This window comes from Lonchura striata, chromosome 5 (genome assembly GCF_050655825.1).
Source record: "Lonchura striata isolate lonStrDom1 chromosome 5, ASM5065582v1, whole genome shotgun sequence".
Taxonomy (NCBI): domain Eukaryota; kingdom Metazoa; phylum Chordata; class Aves; order Passeriformes; family Estrildidae; genus Lonchura; species Lonchura striata.
Genome location: NC_140707.1, coordinates 74,495,170 through 74,521,351, shown reverse-complemented (window position 1 = coordinate 74,521,351; position 26,182 = coordinate 74,495,170). Strand labels below are relative to the sequence as shown.

General features: G+C 48.5%; 3 long non-coding RNA genes across 3 annotated transcripts; all 3 read right to left on the bottom strand.

Annotated features, from left to right (window-relative positions):
- Nucleotides 1–482: 482 nt before the first annotated feature.
- Nucleotides 483–1,414, bottom strand: LOC146767469 (uncharacterized). The gene is made up of 5 exons (XR_014956097.1): nucleotides 1,193–1,414; nucleotides 1,073–1,114; nucleotides 820–986; nucleotides 664–736; nucleotides 483–586 (listed from the first exon to the last, which is right to left on the bottom strand). It is a non-coding gene; the product is annotated as an uncharacterized LOC146767469 (long non-coding RNA).
- Nucleotides 1,415–2,058: 644 nt separating this feature from the next.
- On the bottom strand, nucleotides 2,059–3,191 carry LOC146767468 (uncharacterized). Its single transcript, XR_014956096.1, has 3 exons — nucleotides 3,018–3,191; nucleotides 2,307–2,491; nucleotides 2,059–2,220 (listed from the first exon to the last, which is right to left on the bottom strand). It is a non-coding gene; the product is annotated as an uncharacterized LOC146767468 (long non-coding RNA).
- A 201-nt stretch (nucleotides 3,192–3,392) lies between these two features.
- On the bottom strand, nucleotides 3,393–5,890 carry LOC144248923 (uncharacterized). Its single transcript, XR_013342105.2, has 9 exons — nucleotides 5,622–5,890; nucleotides 5,032–5,095; nucleotides 4,912–4,953; nucleotides 4,659–4,825; nucleotides 4,503–4,575; nucleotides 4,320–4,425; nucleotides 3,730–3,793; nucleotides 3,610–3,651; nucleotides 3,393–3,523 (listed from the first exon to the last, which is right to left on the bottom strand). It is a non-coding gene; the product is annotated as an uncharacterized LOC144248923 (long non-coding RNA).
- Between the last annotated feature and the right edge of the window lie 20,292 nt (nucleotides 5,891–26,182).

The window sequence follows — 26,182 nt, the reverse complement described above, 5'->3', positions numbered from 1 at the left end:
ACACGACTAAACATATTAAGCCAATCTCCCCATACAATCTAGAGCCCAACTACACCCTGCACTGCCAATTTCAAGTCCCCAGGACTTGTGTTGTTACAGGCTATGCAGCAGGGCAGAACAGCTCCAGGAAAAATACGTGCAGACATCCACGACACAGGACAGGGAGAGAGAGCTTTTGAGGAGAAGAAAGGACCGAGAGACCCAAAGAACACACAGTGCACCAGAGACAAGTGACAGGACACACACCGCAACTGCTCTGCCCTGAGCACCTCAGCACTGTGATCAAAACAGACACTTTTTGCCTTTAGATGGCCTTAGGAGATGCTTCTTGCACATCCCTGCCCCCAAAGCTCATTCATAAGGCCCTCCCAGCACCCCACTTTCACCCCCAATGTGGGCCTGACCCCTATAGTTATCTCTCAGGCATCTGGGGATGAGAGCACCCCGCTTTCACCCCCACTGTGGGCCTGAGCACTCAACTTATCTCTCAGCCATGTGGGGATGAGAATCCACATCGCATGCCAATGGAGGCTGCCTCGCCTGCGGGGAATGTCCAATGGTCACGGGGCTGTGGTCCCTCGCTCAGCTACAATCGAGAACACCAAACATCACTGCATGATCTTAGCTGCACAATGGACAAAACCCAGCAATCCTGCTACTCACCGTTCTCCTAAGAATGCTCGGGCCACGCACTTTGGCCAGGCTCGGAGGCTGCCACCGTCATCGCAGGGTCTGCCTGGGTTAAGAAGAGACAAAGTGATTCGACATGGCTGAAACACGAGTGGACCTTGGCTCCCCCTCCCTACCTCGGCAACTCACCGCAACTCCTCAGCCATTGCCAAAGGCTCCCTGGATGCCATCGTGAAATACAAAATTTCAAGGCTTCATCTCAGAGTCCTAAAATACATCCAGAGGGCTCACAAGCACAGGAAATCCAGGCCATCAGCTGTTGGTGACAGGGGCTTGGCATACTCTGGGTGGATTCCCTAAACACACAAACAAGAACAGATACATACAATTGCTCCAAAACCTGAAACCTGAGCACAAACAACTGCTTTGGCCCACTGCTCACCTGGCACACTTGGCCTTGACTGCTGCTATCTGCCTGGACCTCCTGAAAATAAAGGCAAAGAACACCGCTGTGACAAAGACACCCTTCAAGCATCCCCTGCAAATGCAAAAAATGACTGACCTGCTCATGGGAAAACCCTGACCCAGGACTGGGGCCCTTGGCCACAGATTTGAACTGTCAGCATCTGAAAGAAAGTTAGGACTGGTGTCAAACGGCTGCAGGACAACTTAACACGACTAAACATATTAAGCCAATCTCCCCATACAATCTAGAGCCCAACTACACCCTGCACTGCCAATTTCAAGTCCCCAGGACTTGTGTTGTTACAGGCTATGCAGCAGGGCAGAACAGCTCCAGGAAAAATACGTGCAGACATCCACGACACAGGACAGGGAGAGAGAGCTTTTGAGGAGAAGAAAGGACCGAGTGACCCAAAGAACACACAGTGCACCAGAGACAAGTGACAGGACACACACCAGAACTGCTCTGCCCTGTGCACCTCAGCACTGTAATCAAAACAGACACTTTTTGCCTTTAGATGGCCTTAGGAGATGCTTCTTGCACATCCCTGCCCCCAAAGCTCATTCATAAGGCCCTCCCAGCACCCCACTTTCACCCCCAATGTGGGCCTGAGCCCTATACTTATCTCTCAGCCATCTGGGGATGAGAATCCACATCGCGTGCCAATGGAGGCTGCCTCGCCTGCGGGGAATGTCCAATGGTCACGGGGCTATGGTCCCGTGCTCAGCTACAATCGAGAACACCAAACATCACTGAATGATCTTAGCTGCACAATGGACAAAACCCAGCAATCCTGCTACTCACCGTTCTCCTAAGAATGCTCAGGCCACGCACTTTGGCCAGGCTCGGAGGCTGCCACCATCATCGCAGGGTCTGTCTGGGTTAAGAAGAGACAAAGTGACTCGGCATTGCTGAAACACGAGTGGACCTTGGCTCCCCCTCCCTACCTCGGCAACTCACCGCAACTCCTCAGCCATTGCCAAAGGCTCCCTGGATGCCATCGTGAAATACAAAATTTCAAGGCTTCATCTCAGAGTCCTAAAATACATCCAGAGAGCCCACAAGCACAGGAAATCCAGGCCATCAGCTGTTGGTGACAGGGGCTTGGCATACTCTGGGTGGATTCCCTAAACACACAAACAAGAACAGATACATACAATTGCTCCAAAACCTGAAACCTGAGCACAAACAACTGCTTTGGCCCACTGCTCACCTGGCACACTTGGCCTTGACTGCTGCTATCTGCCTGGACCTCCTGAAAATAAAGGCCAAAGAACACCGCTGTGACAAAGACACCATTCAAGCATCCCCTGCAAATGCAAAAAATGACTGACCTGCTCATGGGAAAACCCTCACCCAGGACTGGGGCCCTTGGCCACAGATTTGAACTGTCAGCATCTGAAAGAAAGTTAGGACTGGTGTCAAACGGCTGCAGGACAACTTAACACGACTAAACATATTAAGCCAATCTCCCCATACAATCTAGAGCCCAACTACACCCTGCACTGCCAATTTCAAGTCCCCAGGACTTGTGTTGTTACAGGCTATGCAGCAGGGCAGAACAGCTCCAGGAAAAATACGTGCAGACATCCACGACACAGGACAGGGAGAGAGAGCTTTTGAGGAGAAGAAAGGACCGAGAGACCCAAAGAACACACAGTGCACCAGAGACAAGTGACAGGACACACACCGCAACTGCTCTGCCCTGAGCACCTCAGCACTGTGATCAAAACAGACACTTTTTGCCTTTAGATGGCCTTAGGAGATGCTTCTTGCACATCCCTGCCCCCAAAGCTCATTCATAAGGCCCTCCCAGCACCCCACTTTCACCCCCAATGTGGGCCTGAGCCCTCAACTTATCTCTCAGCCATCTGGGGATGAAAGCACCCCGCTTTCATCCCCACTGTGGGCCTGAGCACTCAACTTATCTCTCAGGCATCTGGGGATGAGAATCCACATCGCGTGCCAATGGAGGCTGCCTCGCCTGCGGAGAATGTCCTATGGTCACCGGGCTGTGGTCCCGTGCTCAGCTACAATCGAGAACACCAAACATCACTGCATGATCTTAGCTGCACAATGGACAAAACCCAGCAATCCTGCTACTCACCGTTCTCCTAAGAATGCTCAGGCCACGCACTTTGGCCAGGCTCGGAGGCTGCCACCATCATCGCAGGGTCTGTCTGGGTTAAGAAGAGACAAAGTGACTCGGCATTGCTGAAACACGAGTGGACCTTGGCTCCCCCTCCCTACCTCGGCAACTCACCGCAACTCCTCAGCCATTGCCAAAGGCTCCCTGGATGCCATTGTGAAATACAAAATTTCAAGGCTTCATCTCAGAGTCCTAAAATACATCCAGAGAGCCCACAAGCACAGGAAATCCAGGCCATCAGCTGTTGGTGACAGGGGCTTGGCATACTCTGGGTGGATTCCCTAAACACACAAACAAGAACAGATACATACAATTGCTCCAAAACCTGAAACCTGAGCACAAACAACTGCTTTGGCCCACTGCTCACCTGGCACACTTGGCCTTGACTGCTGCTATCTGCCTGGACCTCCTGAAAATAAAGGCAAAGAACACTGCTGTGGCAAAGACACCCTTCAAGCATCCCCTGCAAATGCAAAAAATGACTGACCTGCTCATGGGAAAACCCTCACCCAGGACTGGGGCCCTTGGCCACAGATTTGAACTGTCAGCATCTGAAAGAAAGTTAGGACTGGTGTCAAACGGCTGCAGGACAACTTAACACGACTAAACATATTAAGCCAATCTCCCCATACAATCTAGAGCCCAACTACACCCTGCACTGCCAATTTCAAGTCCCCAGGACTTGTGTTGTTACAGGCTATGCAGCAGGGCAGAACAGCTCCAGGAAAAATACGTGCAGACATCCACGACACAGGACAGGGAGAGAGAGCTTTTGAGGAGAAGAAAGGACCGAGAGACCCAAAGAACACACAGTGCACCAGAGACAAGTGACAGGACACACACCGCAACTGCTCTGCCCTGAGCACCTCAGCACTGTGATCAAAACAGACACTTTTTGCCTTTAGATGGCCTTAGGAGATGCTTCTTGCACATCCCTGCCCCCAAAGCTCATTCATAAGGCCCTCCCAGCACCCCACTTTCACCCCCAATGTGGGCCTGAGCCCTCAACTTATCTCTCAGCCATCTGGGGATGAAAGCACCCCGCTTTCATCCCCACTGTGGGCCTGAGCACTCAACTTATCTCTCAGGCATCTGGGGATGAGAATCCACATCGTGTGCCAATGGAGGCTGCCTCGCCTGCGGGGAATGTCCTATGGTCACCGGGCTGTGGTCCCGTGCTCAGCTACAATCGAGAACACCAAACATCACTGCATGATCTTAGCTGCACAATGGACAAAACCCAGCAATCCTGCTACTCACCGTTCTCCTAAGAATGCTCGGGCCACGCACTTTGGCCAGGCTCGGAGGCTGCCACCGTCATCGCAGGGTCTGCCTGGGTTAAGAAGAGACAAAGTGATTTGACATGGCTGAAACACGAGTGGACCTTGGCTCCCCCTCCCTACCTCGGCAACTCACCGCAACTCCTCAGCCATTGCCAAAGGCTCCCTGGATGCCATCGTGAAATACAAAATTTCAAGGCTTCATCTCAGAGTCCTAAAATACATCCAGAGGGCTCACAAGCACAGGAAATCCAGGCCATCAGCTGTTGGTGACAGGGGCTTGGCATACTCTGGGTGGATTCCCTAAACACACAAACAAGAACAGATACATACAATTGCTCCAAAACCTGAAACCTGAGCACAAACAACTGCTTTGGCCCACTGCTCACCTGGCACACTTGGCCTTGACTGCTGCTATCTGCCTGGACCTCCTGAAAATAAAGGCAAAGAACACCGCTGTGACAAAGACACCATTCAAGCATCCCCTGCAAATGCAAAAAATGACTGACCTGCTCATGGGAAAACCCTCACCCAGGACTGGGGCCCTTGGCCACAGATTTGAACTGTCAGCATCTGAAAGAAAGTTAGGACTGGTGTCAAACGGCTGCAGGACAACTTAACACGACTAAACATATTAAGCCAATCTCCCCATACAATCTAGAGCCCAACTACACCCTGCACTGCCAATTTCAAGTCCCCAGGACTTGTGTTGTTACAGGCTATGCAGCAGGGCAGAACAGCTCCAGGAAAAATACGTGCAGACATCCACGACACAGGACAGGGAGAGAGAGCTTTTGAGGAGAAGAAAGGACCGAGAGACCCAAAGAACACACAGTGCACCAGAGACAAGTGACAGGACACACACCGCAACTGCTCTGCCCTGAGCACCTCAGCACTGTGATCAAAACAGACACTTTTTGCCTTTAGATGGCCTTAGGAGATGCTTCTTGCACATCCCTGCCCCCAAAGCTCATTCATAAGGCCCTCCCAGCACCCCACTTTCACCCCCAATGTGGGCCTGAGCCCTCAACTTATCTCTCAGGCATCTGGGGATGAGAGCACCCCGCTTTCACCCCCACTGTGGGCCTGAGCACTCAACTTATCTCTCAGGCATCTGGGGATGAGAATCCACATCGCGTGCCAATGGAGGCTGCCTCGCCTGCGGGGAATGTCCAATGGTCACCGGGCTGTGGTCCCGCGCTCAGCTACAATCGAGAACACCAAACATCACTGCATGATCTTAGCTGCACAATGGACAAAACCCAGCAATCCTGCTGCTCACCATTATTCTCCTGAGAACGCCGGGCTCCTCGGGCCACACGCTTCACCCACGCTCTCCTGGCAGGGTCTGCCTGGCTGAAGAGCAGGCGAGGTGAGGTGGCGTTCCCAAAACTCTAGTGGACCCTGGTCCCCCTCACTAGTAGTTCCCCGACTTACAGCAACTCCTCGTCTGCTCCTGAGGCTCCCTAGTGCCACCTTCAAGTGACAAAGATCAAGGCTTCGTCGCAGAGCCGTGTGCCGCTCCCCGAATTCCCAGGAGAGCGAAGGAGCGGCTCTGCGGCCGCTTGCAGGGGGGACTCGCTGGTACACGAGTGGACTGCCTAACACACACTAACATGAATGGATACTGAGAGACACTACAACTGCAGGCACACAAATTCATAAATAAATAAACTAACAAAATCCAAAAATTCTACCAAAATATTAATTTTATTTACCCAGTATCCGAATAGATTGACAGAGACACCCTGTCCTATCCCCTCAATAAGACCTCTTAATCTATGCCAAAAAATCCTTGAAACTAAGATAACCCTGCCTGTATCGAAATAAAAAAAAAAAAAGTCTTGTAAACTTTATAAATTCATTAACCTAACACATCAGAACCATAAAAATATTAAACTTTTATGAACACCAGTATGCATTACACACTACTCTCATTTCAACGTATAAGAGTAAAGCTATTCCTATTACTAACCTAACACAAATATCACAAAATATAGCTGTAAGAAAAGAAAAAAAAAATAAACCTCACTAAAAATAAAATATAAAATTTTTATTTTAAGCAAAAAAAAAAATCATACATTCTAAACAGGAACTTCCTCAAAATCAAGTATTTCAATAAACCCAAAAAACTCTAACATATTTCAAACAACTACTAAAAAGCCAAAAAACATAAAACAATTAAGCAACCCACCACAACTATCTAAAACTATCTACAATAAACCTTCTTGAAAAAAAAACAACAAATACCCCTTACGACTTCAACAATACATCACCAGCAATACCAAACAACTCAAAATACCGTAACTCCCATCCAAAAAATGCTCTATAAACTGAAACACTAAAATTAATCTACAAAACCCACTCACCCTTCAACAACCTCCTCTAACCTACACACAAATCTAAAACAAATAAGAATTAACTATAAACTATCATACCTTAAATAACGCCACCATTAAACACTACTGTACCAGACTTACTATAAATCAAAAACCACAAAATAACACACCACTGTTAACATTACCAATATTTTTCTCCATTCCTCTAACAACTGAATACAAACCTCAATTTACCTTCACTTGAAAAACATACAATACACCTACAACCAACTACCCCAAAAATAAAAACACAATCCTACCATCTAGCATAAATTCATCCAAATGAAACTTAAAAAAATAAAACTCCAAAACATCTGTAATAATCCAACAACATTAGATGAAAAGTATAACAAAAATATTTTTTAAAATCATCCAAATTCTTCTAAAAGACTATTACACCACCAAAAAAAAAAAAAAAAAAGGAATATCAAAAAGCCTACTGAAAAGATCCAATTCCTAAAAATAAAATAACAAAAGAAACATCAAATTCCCACCAATTTCATCAAAAACAGCCAGAATGGCTCCATGAGCCAACAAAAAGAACCCCAACCTATAAGAAAATGCCAAACCACCTCAGAAACAAACAATAAAACACAGACAAAAATGTCCTCTACCCTGCCATCAATGCCACATAAAGCAAATAAATTAACTGTTATCATACAGGACATCCATATAAAAAATCTCAATCGCCCTAAAACCTTAAAAATAATTACAAATTAACCCCAAAATAAAAACTTTAATCTCTAACAAAAGAAACCCAAAAACAAACAACAGAAACTAAAAATACACCACCATAGAACCAACTACCAGCAAAAAAAACCCCAAACTACTCTTTTTACTACCAGTTGTTAGTGAGGCACATCACAAAAATGAAACAAAAATAAAAAATAGCCCTGTAGAAACCCACAAATCACAAAACCCCCTAGAAAAAGAAGTCCAACCAACATACTAAACTTCAAACCATACAAGAGACCCTGAAAGCTACTAAAAATGAAAACCAGATCTCTACACTAACTCAAAGAGTAACCAGTACTCTGCTAAGTTATCTTTAAAAACCAAAGTAATAAACGATATTAAAAAAATCTAAACCACTAGACAATAAAAAGCACCCAAATAAAAAACTACCTAAAAAATCCACCGTATAAATACACAAGTTCCTAAAAAAAACCACTAATAAAAAGCAACCAACAAATACATCAAACTAAAACAAAAACTCAAATAAATAAACTGAAATTAACAACCAAAAAAATTACTCCTAACTCAATAAACCCATAATGCCTCAATCCATCAAAATACAAATACCACCAAGAAATAAACACGTTACCAAAAGATAAATGTAACCATAAACGATAACTCCCAAATTACCGGTAACAATATAACATCCACGACAATTAAACAAACCAAATGAATAAAACCTCTATAAGAGAATTTTTAAAAAAGCAATACTCAACATTTAAAAAAAAACCCTCACTAATTCACTACAGGACACTACCTCAAACCCACCAAAACTAACACTACATACTCGCGCTAATAAAAGCCACCACAACCTAATTAAAAACCAACCCTGTACTTCATGCTACGACCCATAAAAACTATTGTAAACCTTAAAAAAAATATCCTTTAAGAAGATAACAACAATTATATTTTTATAATATAAAAACAACGAAAAAAAAAAATCCAACATATCGCACAAAAAAAAAAAATCCAACAACAAACTCAATCCAAAAAAACCCTTGTCACAGCACCTGAACCAAGAACCGTAACAACCAACAAGTACACCGTGACCCTTCTCATACACCAACTACGACCCAATAAACTCCTCAGGAGCGCCTCAAAACCAGCGCAGCGAGGGAGGCTGGAAGATGCGGAGCCGCGCTCCCGGCCCCGGGCGCAGCGCGGCTCCGGCAGGAAAGCGGCTCCTCCGGCAGGCAGAGGCGGCGCCGCGCCGGCAGACCCCCGCCCGCTGCCCCCGGCCCGGCGGGGCCGGCACCGGGCCCGGGGGGCCCCGGCGGCGCCCGAGCCCCGCGCCCGGAGCGGACGGAGCGGCGGCACCGGCCGGCACCGGCCCCGCCCGCGCCGCCTCCCCCGCCCGCCGGCCCGGCCAAAGCTCCGCTCGGCTCCGCACGGCTCGCACCGGCGCGGCTCCGGCGGGCCCGCGGCAGCCCAGCCGCGCCCAGCTCCCCTTCCGCCCCGGCCAGCCCCGGCACTGCCGGCAGGGCTCCGCGCCGGACCCTTCGCTGCCGGGCCGGGGGCAGAAGAAGCGCCCCGAATGCAGCGGCACAGCCCGATCCCCGCCCTGCCAGCGCTGCCACGGCTGCAGCTCCCTTCCTCTGAAGCCCCGACTCTGACGCCACGCTGCGGCGCTCACCTCACCCCAACAAGGGAAAAGAAATGTAGGCTTCCCTTCAATCGCGTCCCCTAGAAGAGCAGAAAAGAAGCGGCTTGCCTCAAATGATGGCAAAAGGGGGCTTCTTACCTCAATCCAAACCCCTTAAAAGGCGGGACCACAGGACTGCCCCCTCCAATTCAACCTCAGGATGACGAAATTTCAAAGGGAAAGGAGAAAAGTCCCGGCTAAAAAAGCGCACCAGCTCACCTGCTGCTTCTCGGCACAAAGGTTTGTCCCTCGGCTCCTCCTTTGAGCAATGCTCCACGAATCCAGGTGATCCCCCGGACCCTGTCCAAAGCACTCACCGTCCTTCCAGGAGACAGCCCCGGGAGCCCCTCATAAACTCCTCTCCTCCAGCAGCTCCGTGCAAAAGAGATACGAGGAAAACCCCCTAAATCAGCCGCCGGAGGAGCCGCCCCCTCCTCATCATCCTCTCAGCTCACACCTGTGGCTGCTCTGAGCCCTCATCATCTTAACAACTCACACCTGTGGCTGGTCTGAGCCCTCATCATCCTAATAACTCACACCTGGGGCTGCTCTGAGCCCTCATCATCCTAACAGCTCACACCTGCCGCTGTTTCCACTCTCCAAAAGCGTCTCTCCGTCTCCAGCACACAGCCCACTTCTCACAGATACAGATTCAACAGAAATCTGCTACGGCTGTCGGCTTTTCTTAATCCACCTGGTTACACAATTAAAACACATACATGCACTGATGGTGATTGAAAGCAAGCTTTCCCCTGGAGAAAACAGTCCTTTTGCTGGCACACTTTGCTACACCTTCGGAAAAAGCAGAATCGGCACCGACTCCTAAGACCCCTGCCGAGGAACCCAGCCCTGCTTGGGACACCCAAAGCAGCAGACCTCGAAAAAGGAGGGGAAAAGTCAAGCTTGGAGTGGAAAAAGAGGACAGAAGTACAGCAGCCTTTAAAAATGCATGCACGGAGCAATAGTGGGAACCAGACATATTTATTCTTTCCTTGCTTTCTGTGATGATATAAATAGGAAGTAAAAACACGTTAAACAAAAGGCAGAACTAGGATTTTACAGGTCTTTATTTTGGCAGGCTGCATGACAAACGCCTCTTCCGGGACTGCGACACGTTTGGGGGAATGGCAGAGAACGAAGGCAAAAGGTGCCGGGAGCCCTTTCTGTTCCCTTCAGCCCCTGCAGCTGCTCCGCTGGTTTCAGGGCACTTGCTTGGTTCGTTCCTAGAGAAAAAGGCTAGGGCATGATTTTCAAAACTACTGCCCATCCACAGTCAGAGTTTCCTACATTCCTGGGTACAAATGAGTGGATAGAGAGAGGGCTTCTTGCCAAAAGAGGTTAGCCATAGCTTCCTATTCTTTACCAATAGCTGTGAAAACGAAACACTTGCCAGGTTTTAGTATTCTACACACACGCCTCCCAGGGAATTTTGGGGCAGCTTTGGGTCCCTCTGCGGGACGGCACCCAGCGTGACCCCCTCCCCTCATTCGCCACCCACCCGCTCCTCCACCGCAGTGTGCGTAACTCTCCTAGCGACCTTGGGGTGCCCCAAATGCCATCAGAGCCCCGAGTCTTCAGCCCCTAACCCTGACCCCCGAAGAAGGCACAGGGCGAATCAAACTGCCCCGGACAGCAGCCCAGCACTCCCTTCCAGCCCTTCCCACACCTCCATCCCCCAGAAAGGGACTCCGCCGCAACAAGAAAGGGGGGCAGCCCCCAGAAGGCTCGAAGCTCCTGCCCCGCCTCGCTGTCGCGGGCCAGGGGCAGAAAGAGGGAGCGGCAGAGGCGGCGGGGACGCGGCACGGCCGGCACGGCACGGAGCGGGGGCCGCTCGCAGCGCGATGCCGGCGGAGCCGCAGGTCCGGCAGCGCCGGGGCGGGGTCCGAGCGGCGCGGGGGATCCGCCGAGAGCTCCGGCCCCGTGCGGGGACTCCCGCAAGGCCCGGGGGGCGCCGGGCTCCGGCCCTCGGGGCTTTATTCTCCGGCGCCCCGAGCCCCGCGGCTGCGGGGGAAAGAAGCGAAGGGGCGACGGGAAGAGAGGAGGGAGAGCGGGACATGCGAAAGGGCGGGGAGGGAGGTCGGGCTGCGGAGGAAAGCGGGCGGGGAAGGGAAAGGCCGGCAGGGCAGCAAGAGGGACGGGGCACAGAGGAGGGAGAGAGGGGGAATGGAACGGAGCAGCGGGGCAGGGACAGGACAGGACAGGAAGGAGCCGGGTTTGGGGGGGACACGGAAACGGGGGAAAGAGAGGGTACACTCAGGGGAATACGGGCAGGAGGATGGAGCGGGAGAGAGAGGGACAGGAGGGGATCCTCCCGGCTCCGCCCCGGCGCCCCCCCTGCCCGGGCTGCTGCGCTCGGCAGAGCTCGGCTCCGTTCGGCTGCACTCGGCTCCTCGGCCAGCTTCGGCTACTGTCGGCCACGCTCGGCTATTTCCGGCCGCATTCGCCTCCATTCGCCTCTTCGGCAAAGCTCGGCTCGCCTCGGCTGAACTCGGCAAAGCTCGGCTCCGCTCGCCTCCTCGGCCCCTTTCGGCCGCTTTCGCCCACGCTCGCCTAGTCCCGCCCGCACCCGCCTCCATTCGCCCATTCCCACAGCTCGGCTCCCTCCGCCCGGCCCCGGCTCCCTCCGGCTCACACATTTCCTCAGGGCACCTCAGCACAGGGCACACAAACTGCAGCCCCTAAAGGCTTGCGGCTCTTTCAACACACACACTCGTAACTCAGCTCTCGGGACAGAGCTGATGGCCCCTTTAGGACAAGAACAGTTGCACGTAAAAGCAATTCCCTCATTTTAAATCTCCTTTTTATTGACCCCCCCCAAAATCCCATCCCTACCACAAAGAATGTGCAGCTCCGGTGACGCTATTTGTACAAAGGCCCTGGGGCAGCACACAGCCGGGATTCCACGGAAGAAAGCCCGGTTTGCATTGCAGAGGTTCTCGCTCCGGCACTGCCTGTTTGCAGCTGGGCTCCGCTCCCCTCATGGCCACATCCCCGAACGATGTGCCAGATTTCCCAGAGAGCTCCCAATAAAACTCAGCTACAGTCACTGAGCAGAAAATCCTTTGGGCTTTAGTTCCACCTCTCACCTGTTCCGAGCGCTGGGAACGCGGGTTTTGGTCCCTCATCGCAGCAGCAGGGATGGATTAGGATTTTGTTTTGGTTTGGTTTGTGGTTTTTGTGTGTGTGTGTGGGTTTTTTTTAAATTAAAAAAAGGGTAATAAAAACAAACCATGTCTGACATAAATGTCTTGAAGTGCCATTCAAGCTTTTTAAACCCAAGCAAACCGTCCTAATTCCCTAGCCCAGTCTTCTATTCATACTGGCTACTTACACCCCAGTGTAGGAAGCTCTGCAGCCTTCTTCTCCTGTCCTGTATTAGACAGAGGATGGATATGAAGGGCACACACGCAGTCTTTTTGGTTCTTCAAAAAGATAAAAATGCCTGTAATAAAAATTACAGAAGTAATATTGTTTCTCAAAGTGTTCCAGAAAAGGGAATTTGGAGCTTTAATGTCCCACTGAGAGATGTTGAATAAAATCTTCCCCCTGAGTTTGCACCCAGTAATAAAATACTGATTTGTTTTTTGACCAGGCAAGGTAGGTCTATAGGAGAACAGCTCAGGAGGCTCTCATGGCTCACGGCGATGAGGATGGAGCAGGGCAGAACGTTAAAGGTGAAGTGTCAGTCCCCTGAATTAATGCCCTGATGGAGCCAATTTTTTTGCTAAGAGACATAACAGATCCTTCCCTTTGTTCCCCAGTTTCCAAGTCACCTGTAATTCGTTACCTGCACCAACCTGCCGCAGCTAAGTGACAAATCCAGCTCCTGTACTCCAAGCCACGTGTCCCTGACGTGAAGGGAAGTCAGGGATACAGAATCAGCTGTGGAAGAAAGAGAAGACAAAAATCAGAACAGATATTCTTCTATTTCCCCACAGGATCACCAAGCCAAGCTGCTTGCTACCTCTCCAGGACTATGTTTAAAAAGAGTTCCCTAACTCTTTTCTTAGCCTGAAATTCCGGAGTGGCTTTGCCCATGCAAAGCCAACGATCCTACTCACAAGAAGGAACAAACCAGCTTCCTGTTAAATAAAGCACTTGGAAATATGAGCTGCCACGTGGAGCTGGGTTTTTAAATATCACAAATAAACTTAACAAAAAATTATTCCTGACTCAAACCCACAATGCCTCAAACCATCAAAACAAAAATAGTTCTGGAATGACAGCTACACCTCTGCAGACCACAGCACAAAAATAACACTGAAGAATTTCTGACACCTTCCTTTTGAAGATGCTCTTACAGCATATTATCATAGTAAAGGGGCATTCCCTACATCTCTAACCAGAACTAGAGCTAGAGCTATCAGTTACTTTCACATACTCGCATGTCTGTATGGTGGCCTTAGGAGAAGCTGGCAACATCTCTTCTGGTACCACACCTTGGAGGCTCAGATTGAGTCAAAAGCACCACTGAAACCAGCGTGCCAGGAGCTAACTGAATAATGAAAGTCATTTTCTCCATTTCTGTGACAGAAAAGCCCTCCATTTGGACAGCATTATTTGCAGCCAATTATTCTGCTACTTCCAGCAGTGCTCCAGGGAGCTGTATCACTTCTCCGCAGAGCTCAGGAGCTGTTCATTAGGTTGATCTCCTATAGTCTCCAGTTCTTCCTTTTGCTTGCACAATGTGCACCCTGCAGTGCCATATGACAGGAGCTTTGAGTGCTGTCTGTTGCTCTGTATTACCCTCATAGGACTGAGGAACCCGTCCCAGCCAGGGAAAGAACAGCTTTTGATTCTTGGATTAGGACACAAAGTGCCACAGTTTAATCTAACAGTGGGAGGAATAAAGAGGAATACCTGGCATACTTAGAATTCCACCTTAGGGCAAAGCCCAAGTGACACTGCCCTACAGCAGGATTTGAAAAATTCAGGGTCCATCTCCTAATAAATACATTTTGGCAAGAACCTGCACGATTCTCTTTGACATGTATTTCTCCTTTGTAATGACTCAGTGCTTGGTCTCTAGGACTTCCATATCCCTGACACACTTGCACTCGGATTACTAGCAGGAGGATCACAAACTTAGGTAGTCTCATATCTGTGCAGCATTTAAAGTCAAGGAACACTGGGCTTGGTCAGCAAGACATCCAGTTTTACAATTTTCCATCATAGCTGCCTACACCTTTTAACATAAACTCGAAAAAGAGACAAAATTCCACCCTACCACTGTTGCAATAGGGAACTGAACTCTGATTTCAGACATTTTCCTCCTGCTTGAGCAGGGACATTGTACAAGATGACTCCACTGGTGGGTCCCTTTCAACCTTAATAATTTTGTGATTTCCAGGGTCTTCAGAGCAAGCCTGCTGAGTTTATAATGTTTTATTTAATTAAAAAAGCTGGAAGTGCAGCTCGAACCCTGAAAGTCAAAATGCGTTTATTCCTTACTTACTCATTACCCCCCAAAGTAGAGCTGCAGCTCAGCAGACAGAGAGGGACTTCTGTGGACACTGCATTTGTCACCTGTGACTAATTTAATTCAGCAAGCTCTAAACCACAGGTCAGCCTGTTCCATTACAGCATCATCAGGGCAACTTACAAGAACTGAAGCCAACTGAGAGCCCCTTCATCCCAAAGAGGACAAATATAAGCCTTTTACTTCAGCTCAGCAGAACTCTTAGATCATCCTAACAAGAGGTAATGCGTCCCAGCAGGTGTCAGTGAACCCAACCTCTTTAAATACTCATTTAACCCTACCTCAGCTGGTAATCAAAGTCGTGGGGGTGAGGCTAGGCTGAATTTCTCTTTTCTGTCCTTCTCCAGAGTAGTCCTAGTGAAGTGGCCTTGGACTCTGTTTTCTGAAGAGCCTAAGTGCTGCTCATGAAAGCCTCTAGGAGATTTTTCTCCTGCTGCTGCTAGAGCTGTGACTTTGAAGAACTCACTCCTAAGAGCTGGAAATGTAAAAGTCAATTGGATGTGCTGGGCTGCAGTGCCCCAGCGCCCCAGGACAGGCAGTGCCCCTCACCGTGCCTGTGAGAAGGTGAAGCCAACCCACGCCAGGTGCCTGTGCTGGACAAGTGGGAACACTGAAGCCAAGGATGCTTCCTTCTTGAGGCTTTCTGAGGTAGCTGCTAGGAGAATTTCTCTTAGGCAGTCTCTCTCTCAAACCCAGTCTCTCAATAACCTTCTGACACAAATAGAGGAGGATTTTTGTTCGCTATCTCCATGTGTGCAAGGTAGGAAAAGTTAATTAATTGCCAGCATACCAGAGGATTCCGCCAGAGGAATCCTCTATACCAAGGCCTTCCATCAGAGCAGAAGGCACTAACCACGCAAAACCTCCAGCGGGAAGGATCCTAGCAGTCCTCTTCTTTCCTCCTTTGCAAGAAACTGTGCTTAAACATTCCCCAGTAATTAAATATGCTTATGACTCTTAGAACATTTAAAGTTCCTTGAGGGAAGAAGGCGTGTAGAGGCACTATATGATCCACTGTGTTTCTTACGTTTGGGGTTATGTTATATATTCTTACGTAATGGTTTGAAACTTATCTTTATCCCTGCACCGTGTCCTTAGAACAAGGCTGTGAACACTCTTTTTCTCCAAATACAAGAATAATTGAGGAAACAGAACAGTGTTTGTCAGAAATAATGAGGGCAGAGACTGAGGGTGCCAGCATGCTGACTTGTACCACCTTAGGACACTTTTGGAAGTCATCACTCCTGTAATATACTGGATCCAATTTCAGCAAGAGCTCCACTCTCTCCTGTGGTTTCCACAGGGCCAAAAAAGGCAAGAGCTCCTTGAGACTGAGGGCTCCTCATGCCCTCCAGCAAGGAGAGGGTGGGCAAAGACCCATCGGTAGGAAACAGATGATCCTCAGACTGAGCAAGTTGCTAACATCCTCTTGAATGTGCTGTGGAATTGTGCAGGCATTGCCATGGCCAGGGAGAGAGCAAATGGATGCTCTGATAATCTGCAACCTAAATTTAGCTGCAATTCCAGAGGGACAGTCTGATAGCCTGTTCCTAAGACATTTCATTTCCTGGACCTCAAAGATCCCCTCAGCCACTGCAGCTGCATTCTCAGGGTATATCGTGCGTTTCAGGCAGTTGGTGTTGGGTCCCTCCTCACTGATTCTGCCCCACATCTTGTGTTCCCAGGCTGAGGTGGGAAACTTGAGTGTAGAAGCAATTATTTATCTCTGTCTAAGAGAGACTTCTGAGTATGATCTAGCTTAAATGCCTGCTTGTAGGGCAGGCTGCACAGCTGAACTTGCCAAACACGGAGAAGCTAAACAGGCACCAAACCCTTGGCTTATTTCTGGGGGAGGCCCTCAGATGGCTTCTGAGCTTCTCCAATCTACGCTCTACAGGGAGTCTGCACATCTCTCCAGCAATTGAAATCTTGAGCAGGGAAGCAGGCTGGTAGCAAAAGACTGAGCTAACACATAGCGAGGCCAAAGGAAACCGAGTGTCAGAAGCACAGCTTTGAGTCCAGAAACACAATCAAAGCCCGGGGAAGAGTGTGGCAAATGCTGGGGTCAGCAGTGCAAGTACAGGGCAAGGCTGGACGGTCCCTGAGCAAAGCACCGGGCACTGCCCAGACCAAACCAAAGACCAGAGTCTAAGCAGGAATACAGGGAGATTTCCAGGAGCTCTGCTGGGCTGGGATAGGCTCCCATGGTAAGCTGAGAGGATGGAGACTCGGCCCCCAAGCTACAGCCACTGGGACAACTCTCCATCACGGGGCCAGGGAGCTGTGCAGGGCACAGACTCACCTCATCCCCAGCACTGCTGTCCCCGGAGAGCCCGCTGGCTCTCTGCTCCTGAGAAACACTCTCTTCTCGCAAAAATCCAACTCCCTCACCACCTGCATCTGCTTCTTCTTCAGTATTGCCCGCAACCTTCATTTCTGCTCTCTCAAAGCACTGTTCATCTCCACCTCTTTTTCATCACAACACCTTTCAGTTGACACCTTTGAAGTGAAGAGGCTACTGAATTCTACCATTACAGAGTAAAACCACTCAGTATTGACACAGCCAGCTATTAGTTTTAATCCTCAGTTCTGCATTCCAAGGGATACTTTTGGAAACACACTGAAAACTCATAAAAATATGTGGCATTCACTGGAGCCAGGGCTCACTTCTGCACTGTGCCTTGGCACAAACACGCTCCATCACCTGTGACATCTCTCCTGCATTGACCATTGTTCAAAGCTTTCCTGCAGGGGCCTGACGGAGCAACAGGAGCTTGCTGAGCTTCTGTCAGGGCAGGAGCATAACAGGGTGCAGATCCTGTCCTGAACCCACCAAAGAGGGGTTTTTCCTGCATTCCTTCCTGCTGTGACACTCAATGACAAACATCCTCTGGGCCTCTATGTTACCAAATACAAGTACATGCCAACGTTTAGCGAGGACAATTTCAGCTTTCCCAATCTAAACTTTCCATATGATGCAATGACACTGTCACTTATTTACTGAGAACCCCAGCCCACATAGCCTAGAGAAGTGTCTGTTGGCTCAGAGCAAGCTTTAGGAGCCTGGAAGAAGTTTGTTTTGGTTTAGATGCCAGGCCCAAGACTGCATTTGAACTCCTGTCTCCCCACCAGAGGTTTCTAACCCATCCCCCGTGTCACACGTGCAACACCAAATTCAGCAGAAAAGCACTTCTGGGAGCAGCTTAGGAATGGAGGAAAGTATAGTTATAAGTGTTTCATGTATCTGTATGTAAAGATAGATAAATAGATAGCTAAATATGTACAGACATCTGTACACCCACCTACACCGGTATCTATATGAAGTCCTTTTTAGACCCCTCCCCAAATTTCTAAGTGATTGGTGCTTATAGAGGCAAACAAAATGAACTTTTAAGTTAAGCCAACTTGGGTGGCTATTTGTGTCACAACAGTCTCTGAAAAAATTATGACAGCACTTAAAAGTCACCAATAGTAATAATAATAACAACAGTAATAAAGTATTTTGCTGCTATTTTGGCAGCTTATGCTGCTTCTTGTACTTACTGCTCAATGCCTTGCTATTTCAGTAGTTCACTATGAAGCAATAAAGCAAAAGCCTTAAGGCTGGCTTGCTTAGCTTACAAGAAGCTCTGTTCCAATTTGGAGAAAAAATAAAACTTGGAGCATTATCAGTAAAACAGAGATTCTACCCATACCCATTAAAAATGCAGTATTTGCTCTGCAGACCTGCAAAAACTTACTTTAAAAGGTTAACTGCGACCTTTCATAAACCCAGTCTCATTTTAGCAGAAGAGTTTCCTGCTTCTCCGTGACTGTGAGATGTATCTATTAAGTTCCTTTCAAAGGCCTTGCCTGACCTATTCATTTTGCAATTGAGAGCCAAAATAGCTCAATATCAAATATCTGCAAGCACCTTAGTACTTTTGGAAGAGTGGAACTGCTCGATCAAATCCTCACGCTGACCACACTGTTTCAAAATGCAACAATTAATTATGTCATTATGTCTCCATTTGGAAAGGATTATAATGTAAAATTAAGACAAGAGCCTGCCCTACTCTGAAGGCATGGGGACAATGGGGATTTGAGTCCCCAGTATGTAACTACTGTTGCAAATGGAAGACATCTATCAAGAACAGAGACGTGCGTTTCTGCACGAGATACAGTGCCCAAGTCCCAGACTTCATTAACCTTAATTAAATGGTTTTGAAACCAAAATTTTTCCGTAGCAGTTCAACTGCATTAAAAGAGCCCTCCCTCTCTGTAAATGGTTTTGATACATAAACATGCAAGCACTCCCAGAAGGGCCACATCCTTAAGGACTGCTACTATATATTTACTTTATGAAGACACTGCCCCATCTGCTGGGTCAGCCACGCACACGGCCCCACTGCTACGCTTGAGTGTGGCACTGGAATAAAACTTTTCTTCTGTTCAGGAACAAAACCCCGTCAGTCAAATCCACAATCATTCCAGCAGCAAGTAGGGATGCACCAAACTGCTCGGGTTTCCATCCCTGTTTATTCTGGAAACTGACCACAAACTCCTACGGAGATTTTGAAGGGCACAAGGGCTTCTTGTGAAAGCACAAAGGAAAGAATAAATGACTAAACTGGTATGTTCAGAAGAATAGGTGGGAGGTTTGTACCTAAGCACGTAAGGCCACAGCCTCCTTTTTCAACATGTACAATCGTAGAATCAGAGAATGGTTTGGGCTGGAAGGGACCCCAAAGCTTTTCTCATCCCATCCCCTGCAGGGACACCTTCCACTAGAGCAGGTTGTTCCAAACCCCATCCAACCTGGCCTTGGACAATTCCACGGGTGGGGCTGCCTCAGCTTCTCTGGGCAACCTCTGCTAGGGCCTCGTCACCGTAACAGGGAAGAATTTCTTCTGTATATATATTTCTTTAAGCTTTAAAGTCCTAAAGCAGAGGCCACCTCAGGCAGGCATTCACGGATGTAAAGGGTCCTTCTCAAAGGTAACTGTAAAACATGTTCAATGTTCATTAACCTTTCATATGCTGCTCACCAATTACGGAGTGCTTTGAAGAATTTTTAATGAACGTAAATTTTAACCAAAAATACTGCAAAGCCATTATTAATACTGTATGTAGGCACAGGGTACCTGACTTGTAAAGCTGCCAGGAACCTAAACTCTTCTGATAAGATTTGCCACATTTTTTTCTTTAAATAAATACATTTTAAAAAATCATCAAATGTCCCTGCTTTATTTCACCGCGGCAACGAAATAAGCACAGTCTCAAGTCTGTGCTTCTGTTTCCTATTACATTAATTTCTCCCACCCTGTTTCTCCCTCAAAGCAGTGAACGTGCAGGCAAGTAATCCTGCCATTGCTCCAGCTCTATGGAGGATACAAACCTGCCTGAAGCCTCTGCCCCTCTGCTACTAGGTAGTCCCTGCTGCGCCCAGGCTCTTTATTCAGCATTGTAACAGAAACACTTTCATTTTTTTCTCTTAAAAAGACACCTAACATTTCACCAGATGGTATCAGCACTTCCAAGTGCCTGTAAACCAGACTCCCCAAGCCCAGCCCATTAGCAGCTGCTCTGTGAGTGGCAAAGGAATCCAGAAATTAATCGCCTACCTTACACCGCTTCTCACCTGGTCTTGGCTACTTCCTTTCCTCAGGCTCTGGCAAGAAACCCAGACATGAAGCAATTCCCCAACCACAATGACAGCCATGAAAACTATTTAAGCTGCTGACAGTTCGGCTGTATCATTGGGCAGTCTGACTGAATTAGCACAGAGAATTTTAGGCTCCCCACACTCTTCTGAGCAGAGGTAGGGTGCGTTATGTTCCTGTCTTGTGGAAACCTGGCACGTGGCAGAATGGGAGTTGGGTTTGTGCGTCCTTTGCTGCTTACTCCTCTCCTTACCCCCAAAAACTGGACGTGGAGCTGCAGACATCCTTTTTACCTTTGTACTGGGGAACAAAGAGGTGGTAGATCCCCACCATTAATAGCCTGTGCAGACAGACCAACAATGAAATACAACTGTACTGGGTTTGCAAGGCAAAGCTTTGGTAGCAGGGTGGGGGGCAGAGCGGCGGCTTCTGCAAGAAGCTGCTGGCAGCTTCCTCCATGTCTGGCAGAGCCAGTCCCTGGCAGCTCCAAAGATGGATGTGCTTCAGGACGAGGCTGAGCCCATGAGAAATGGTGGTGGTGCCTCTGTGATCATGTGTTTCAGAAAAAAGAAAAAAATAAGTTTCTGCACAGTTGTAATTGCAGCCAGAGAAGAGTGGAGTGAGAGTACGTGAAAGGAACAACTCTGCAGACACCGAGGTCAGTGAAGAAGGAGGGGGAGAAGGTGTTCCAGGCACAGGAGCCTGGTGAGGCAGCTGTGCCCCTGCAGCCCATGGAGATCCATGGGGATGCAAAGATCCACCTGCAGCCTGTGGAGGAGACCCATGCCAGAGCAGGGGGATGCCTGCAAGGAGGCTGTGACCCCGTGGGAGGCCTGTGGAAGGAGGAGCCCCTGCTGGAGCAGCTTGTCCCTGAAAGGCTGTACCCGTGGTAGGGTGGCCCACGCTGCAGCAGCCTGAAGGGACTTTCACCCACTGGAGGGACACAGACTGCAGCAGTGTGATGGGGAGTGTTGCCTGTGGGATGGACTCGCACTGCAGCAATTCACAGGGATCTGCTGCCTGTGAGACGGACTCATGCTGCAAAAGTTCATGGAGAACTGTCTCCCATGGGAGAGACCCCATGGAGCAGCAGGGGAGCGACTGCTTTCCCTGATGAACTGATTGTCACCTCCATTGCCTGTGTCCCTGAACAGATGGGGTAGGAGGTAGAGCTGGGAAGGAGGGTGTGGGAAGATGATGTTTTTAAGGTTTTATGTTGTTTCTCATTATCCTGCTCTGACTATTTAGCCATAAATTCAATTAGTATCTCTAATAAGACTCTCTTTTGCCTGTGACAGTATTTGACGAGCAATCTCTCCTGGTCCTTATCTCAACCCTTTTTTGTATTTTCTCTCCTCTGTCCAGCTGTGGCGGCAAGTGATAAGAGAGGCTTTGGTGGGTGCCTTGCATCCAACCTACTACATGGGAGCCTGCTCCTGGATCATGGAGCACCTCCTGCCCCACTGCTCTGGGAATTACAGCCTATTGGAAAGCACTTGCTAGCACAGCACTATGTAGAACAAAGATTAAATATTCCTCTTAAGCGTTTCTGATAGCCACCAGCAGAAGAATGACATATTCACCACCCCATCCAGCTGCCTCGAGATGTTGGCAATTGGTGGGTTACACTGATGGAAAAAATATTTACCCTAAAAATCCTGCAATGCACCAGAGCAGAGAACTAAGCACAGAACTCACTCACAATGGCTGGAGACAAAAGAGCTACAGCTAAAGCTATCACAGCCTCTAGTCATCATGCACACCCTAAAACATGTCTCATCTATGGCAAGAGACCAGAAACAAGCCTGGCTGCTGGCTGTTCTTGCTCTCCAGCTGATTCTCATTGATGTTTGCCTTACATAATCCCACTTCAGGGCCTTAGCTGGATTTCCATCTGGCCATCACTCTCTCATGGCTGATTCCTTCCATTTTAAACCTTTCCTCCATCCCTGTGACATCTGCTGTTTTGTAATACCCCACACCCATCCCGAGCGCCTCCTTCAGTCCGTGGACGAGCCCCCTGTCATCTGCTGAGCTCCTCTGCCACATAAGCCTCTCTGCATTCACCTTCACCAGAGGCTGCTTCAGTTCTGGCTGGACAGCTGCACACACATTGCCTCAAGTAGCACCTCACTCATCTGTGTATGAGTATCATCAGAAACAACTATTAAGCACCCAAACTGCTTTTAATTGACCAGCAGTAACTCAGTGTTTCTCTCAGTACTTATAAAAGGTCACAGTTCTGTGTTTTCCAGTTCTGACTGATAGCACCTGTAACCCCCAGAAGTGGCAATATTGCTCAGCTGCTTTTCACATCTCTCTTTAGCACATGCTATTAAGAGACCATTTACCTAATCAATTACACATTGAAAAGTATCTCTAGTGTCTAAAGGTACTCTAAAAGCTGGATGCAATGGAGGAACTACTTCCTGAAACTTGTGGATGTGCTAAATCAATGACTGGTCATTGATTAAATGCTGGAGCACTCACCTTGAGCTTTAACACTTCAGCTGATTAGCATGTGCACATGAGTACATATCGATGCAAAGGATTGTCTTCTGCTTCAACTGACAAACTGCTGGATAGCTTTTAAATTAAAAAAATCAAAAAATAAAATAAATAAAATCGGTATTCCTCCAGACCCAGGGGAACAAACAAGCCAGACCTTCCGGACCCAAGCCCCAGGCCCTGCCAGTAACACACACAGCACTAAGGGATGCACAGCACGGCTGGGTGCTTAGGTTACCAACTTCTGAACTCAGGAAAGAAAGGAGGAAAAGGCAAACTTCTGGATTATTTAACAGAGTAATTTCAGCAACGATCACTCTTGGTAACTTAATGGAACAGAGGAGCAAAGTCCTCTGCCCAGAGACAAGAAGTGACTGTGTATGGCTCAGCTCACGGCCACATAACACACTCTGACCTCAGTCTGCTGGAGCATCCTCCATATGGGGACAGCAGGGGCAACCTGGATGGCTGGACTCACCCTTGACTACCAGCAAAATGCTGAAACAGTCCTGACCTGGTGCTGTGAGAAAGGAAACACTGCCAGGAAGCATTGACAGGATCAGTTCTGAAAGCAAAGCGAGGTCCTGGCCTCATGCATTGCCCTGTTTTAACCACACAGGCAAACAGCTAAGAAATGTAACTATTTTCTGCTTAAAAGCCGCAAATTCCTTGGAGAAAAGGAAAACTCAATCTGACAAAAAGAAACAGGCAATGGTGAGAATCTGGCACATACCGGATAACAATCATTGCCCAAACGCTCCCAGAGAAAACGGAAATTAAAAGTCACAAGGCAGATGCAGAATAACATCTGTTGTGAAAATACATTATTCAGCCAGCACTGGTGGCGGAGACTTTTGGTGCAGTGCAATCTGCACACCCTGGTGACCACATATGCAGCAAGATGTGCTGCTTGGCATAGCCAAAGAGAGAGCAGCAGCCTTGCTTGGGAGGCATTTGGGAACCAGTGCCCTTACAGGTCAGAACTACTTGTTATGCCACTCTCACTGCATCGCAGCCTTCTGGAACTCGAGTAACACAGACCAACCCTGCCTCGGGGCATGCAAGAAATCATATGGGGACAAGCTGCAGACAAATGGGCCACTAGTCCTTGCCACATGCATCACCAATGGCACAGCATATGCTCCCGGTTACACTGTGGGTCACATTCTGGATGGAGATCTGCAGTCCTCCATCAGCCTTAGAAGAGACAGATGCACACACTCTACAGCCAATCATCCAATTTGCACCCATCTTCGAGACAAAATCACAGACCACTCACAGACAAACCTATGGCAGCGAAGTTACATTATGGCTTACTTAGTGGAGAAGAAGCCTCAGGAGTTGTCACCAGCTCTCTACAGCTTTTGTTTGCTCTACAGCACTGTTTGCTTGTCTAAGCCCACCCAGCACATGCTCTGGACAAGACCACAGTGGTCCTTGGAGCAGCAAGTGCTGCCAGGAGCTGGAGCCTTCCTGTAGCGCAGAGCTGCTCGGGAGCTGCTGCTCTCCCTGCACCACAGAGCCCTGTCCTGAAGCCTCCTGCTCCCGTGCCTCCATCTGCCGTGGCCGTGCCCAGCCCTCGAAGGAAAAGCTCACAGCTCTGGCTCTTACGGCACTGCAGGAACTCGCACACGAGGAGGAGGAAGCACGGGGCTCTCTCACCTCCAGTGCCCACCTTGCTCCAGCATGTCAGTCCTGCAGGGACAATTATTCAAAGTAAGGAACTTACTCGGAGGCTTCAAATACAGTGCTTAGGATTCTGCAGAAGCTGAGCAGCCAGTTCATTCAATAAGACCCAACAAAAATAATGGTATGCATTTCTTCCTTTTATAGGTTTACGGCTAGAGGTGTCCAATTCCCACCTAAGTGACTCCCCTGGGCATAGGCCAGAGCAGTCTAATAAGCTCCTGTGGCTTTCCATGAACTGAACAAATGAAACAACACAAAGATGAGTGTACCTCAAGAGCTGTTTATGGAATACATTTGAGCTGGACTTAGTTTATCTGCATCCACAAATGCTTTAGGACTGTCACATTACACTTGCAGGCAAATACACACACGCAGAGAAAGGCATGTGCAGCCCCATGCAGAGATCACCTATGAGCTGCCAAAGAATAAGATGCCATGTTTAATATCCAAGAGAATAAATCTTCTTGTGTTTTTTAGGCTGCCTGCTGAAGTTGTTGCTGACCTATACACTTTAGGCTCATCTAACATTGCTGGGGAATTGATGACTTTTAAGTCTGAGCATTCAAGACTTTTACCCAGCCTTGGGTGTTTTCTCATTTATGTTTTAAGAAAGTCCATCTTATATTTATCTTCAGGCAGCTACTCAAAAAGAAAAAAGGAAGGCACAGCCCTCCTTCAGTGCATCCAGACTGTTTTGAAGAGACATCCAAGTAAAGCTTTTGAAGAGCCACAAACATTAACCTGACTGCTGTTACCCACTTGTGAGGATTTGTGACATTGCCTTTCAGTGACACTTCCCTTTGAAATCATTAATGAGCATCCTCCAAGATGCTGCACCCCTCCAGGGTAACTGAATCTACTCCAAGAATTTTCTCCTTTTCTGAAATACACTCGAATAGACTGAGCAGACATGTCAGCTGTACCTTCTGGATTTTTTTTAAGTTTTACTATTTCAGGTAGCAACACCATTTTCATCACCAGTATCCATCCCTGTGAGCCAGAGAGCAGCAGATCACCTGTCTGTCTTGAAACTTTGCAGCTACTCTCGAGGAGGCTGAGCTGCCATGAGTCCCAGAACACGTGAGCCCTACAAACTGACATCAGGAACCTGGACTGGTGACTTTTCTTTCCCAGGGAAAATGGCCAAAGCATGTCCCCAGGGACCCCTGGCCCTGAGCTGGGACCTAACAGCAAAGAATCCATACATCCGAGGACATACCTGAGACCGAAGTTGTCCCCACCTCAAACTTGTGCTGCCCTGATAGACCCAAGGGAGCCCTACAAACTGACATCAGGAACCTGGACTGGTGAGTTTTCTTTCCCAGGGAAAATGGCCTGTGTTTCTGCCCAGAGCCCCCTGGGACTTCGGGTGAGGCTGACTGAAAAAAATCCGAACATGGAAGGATATGTTCAGACCCCAGCTGCCCCCACCCCAAACTTGTGCTTCCCTGACAGTCCCAAGGGAGCCCTACAAACTGACACCAGGAACCTGGGCTGCTGAATTTGCTTTCACCATGTAGATATCCCTCATTTATTCCCAGGGCCCTGCAATCCCCCTGGGTTGTCTGGTCCCAGGTTTCCTTTTGC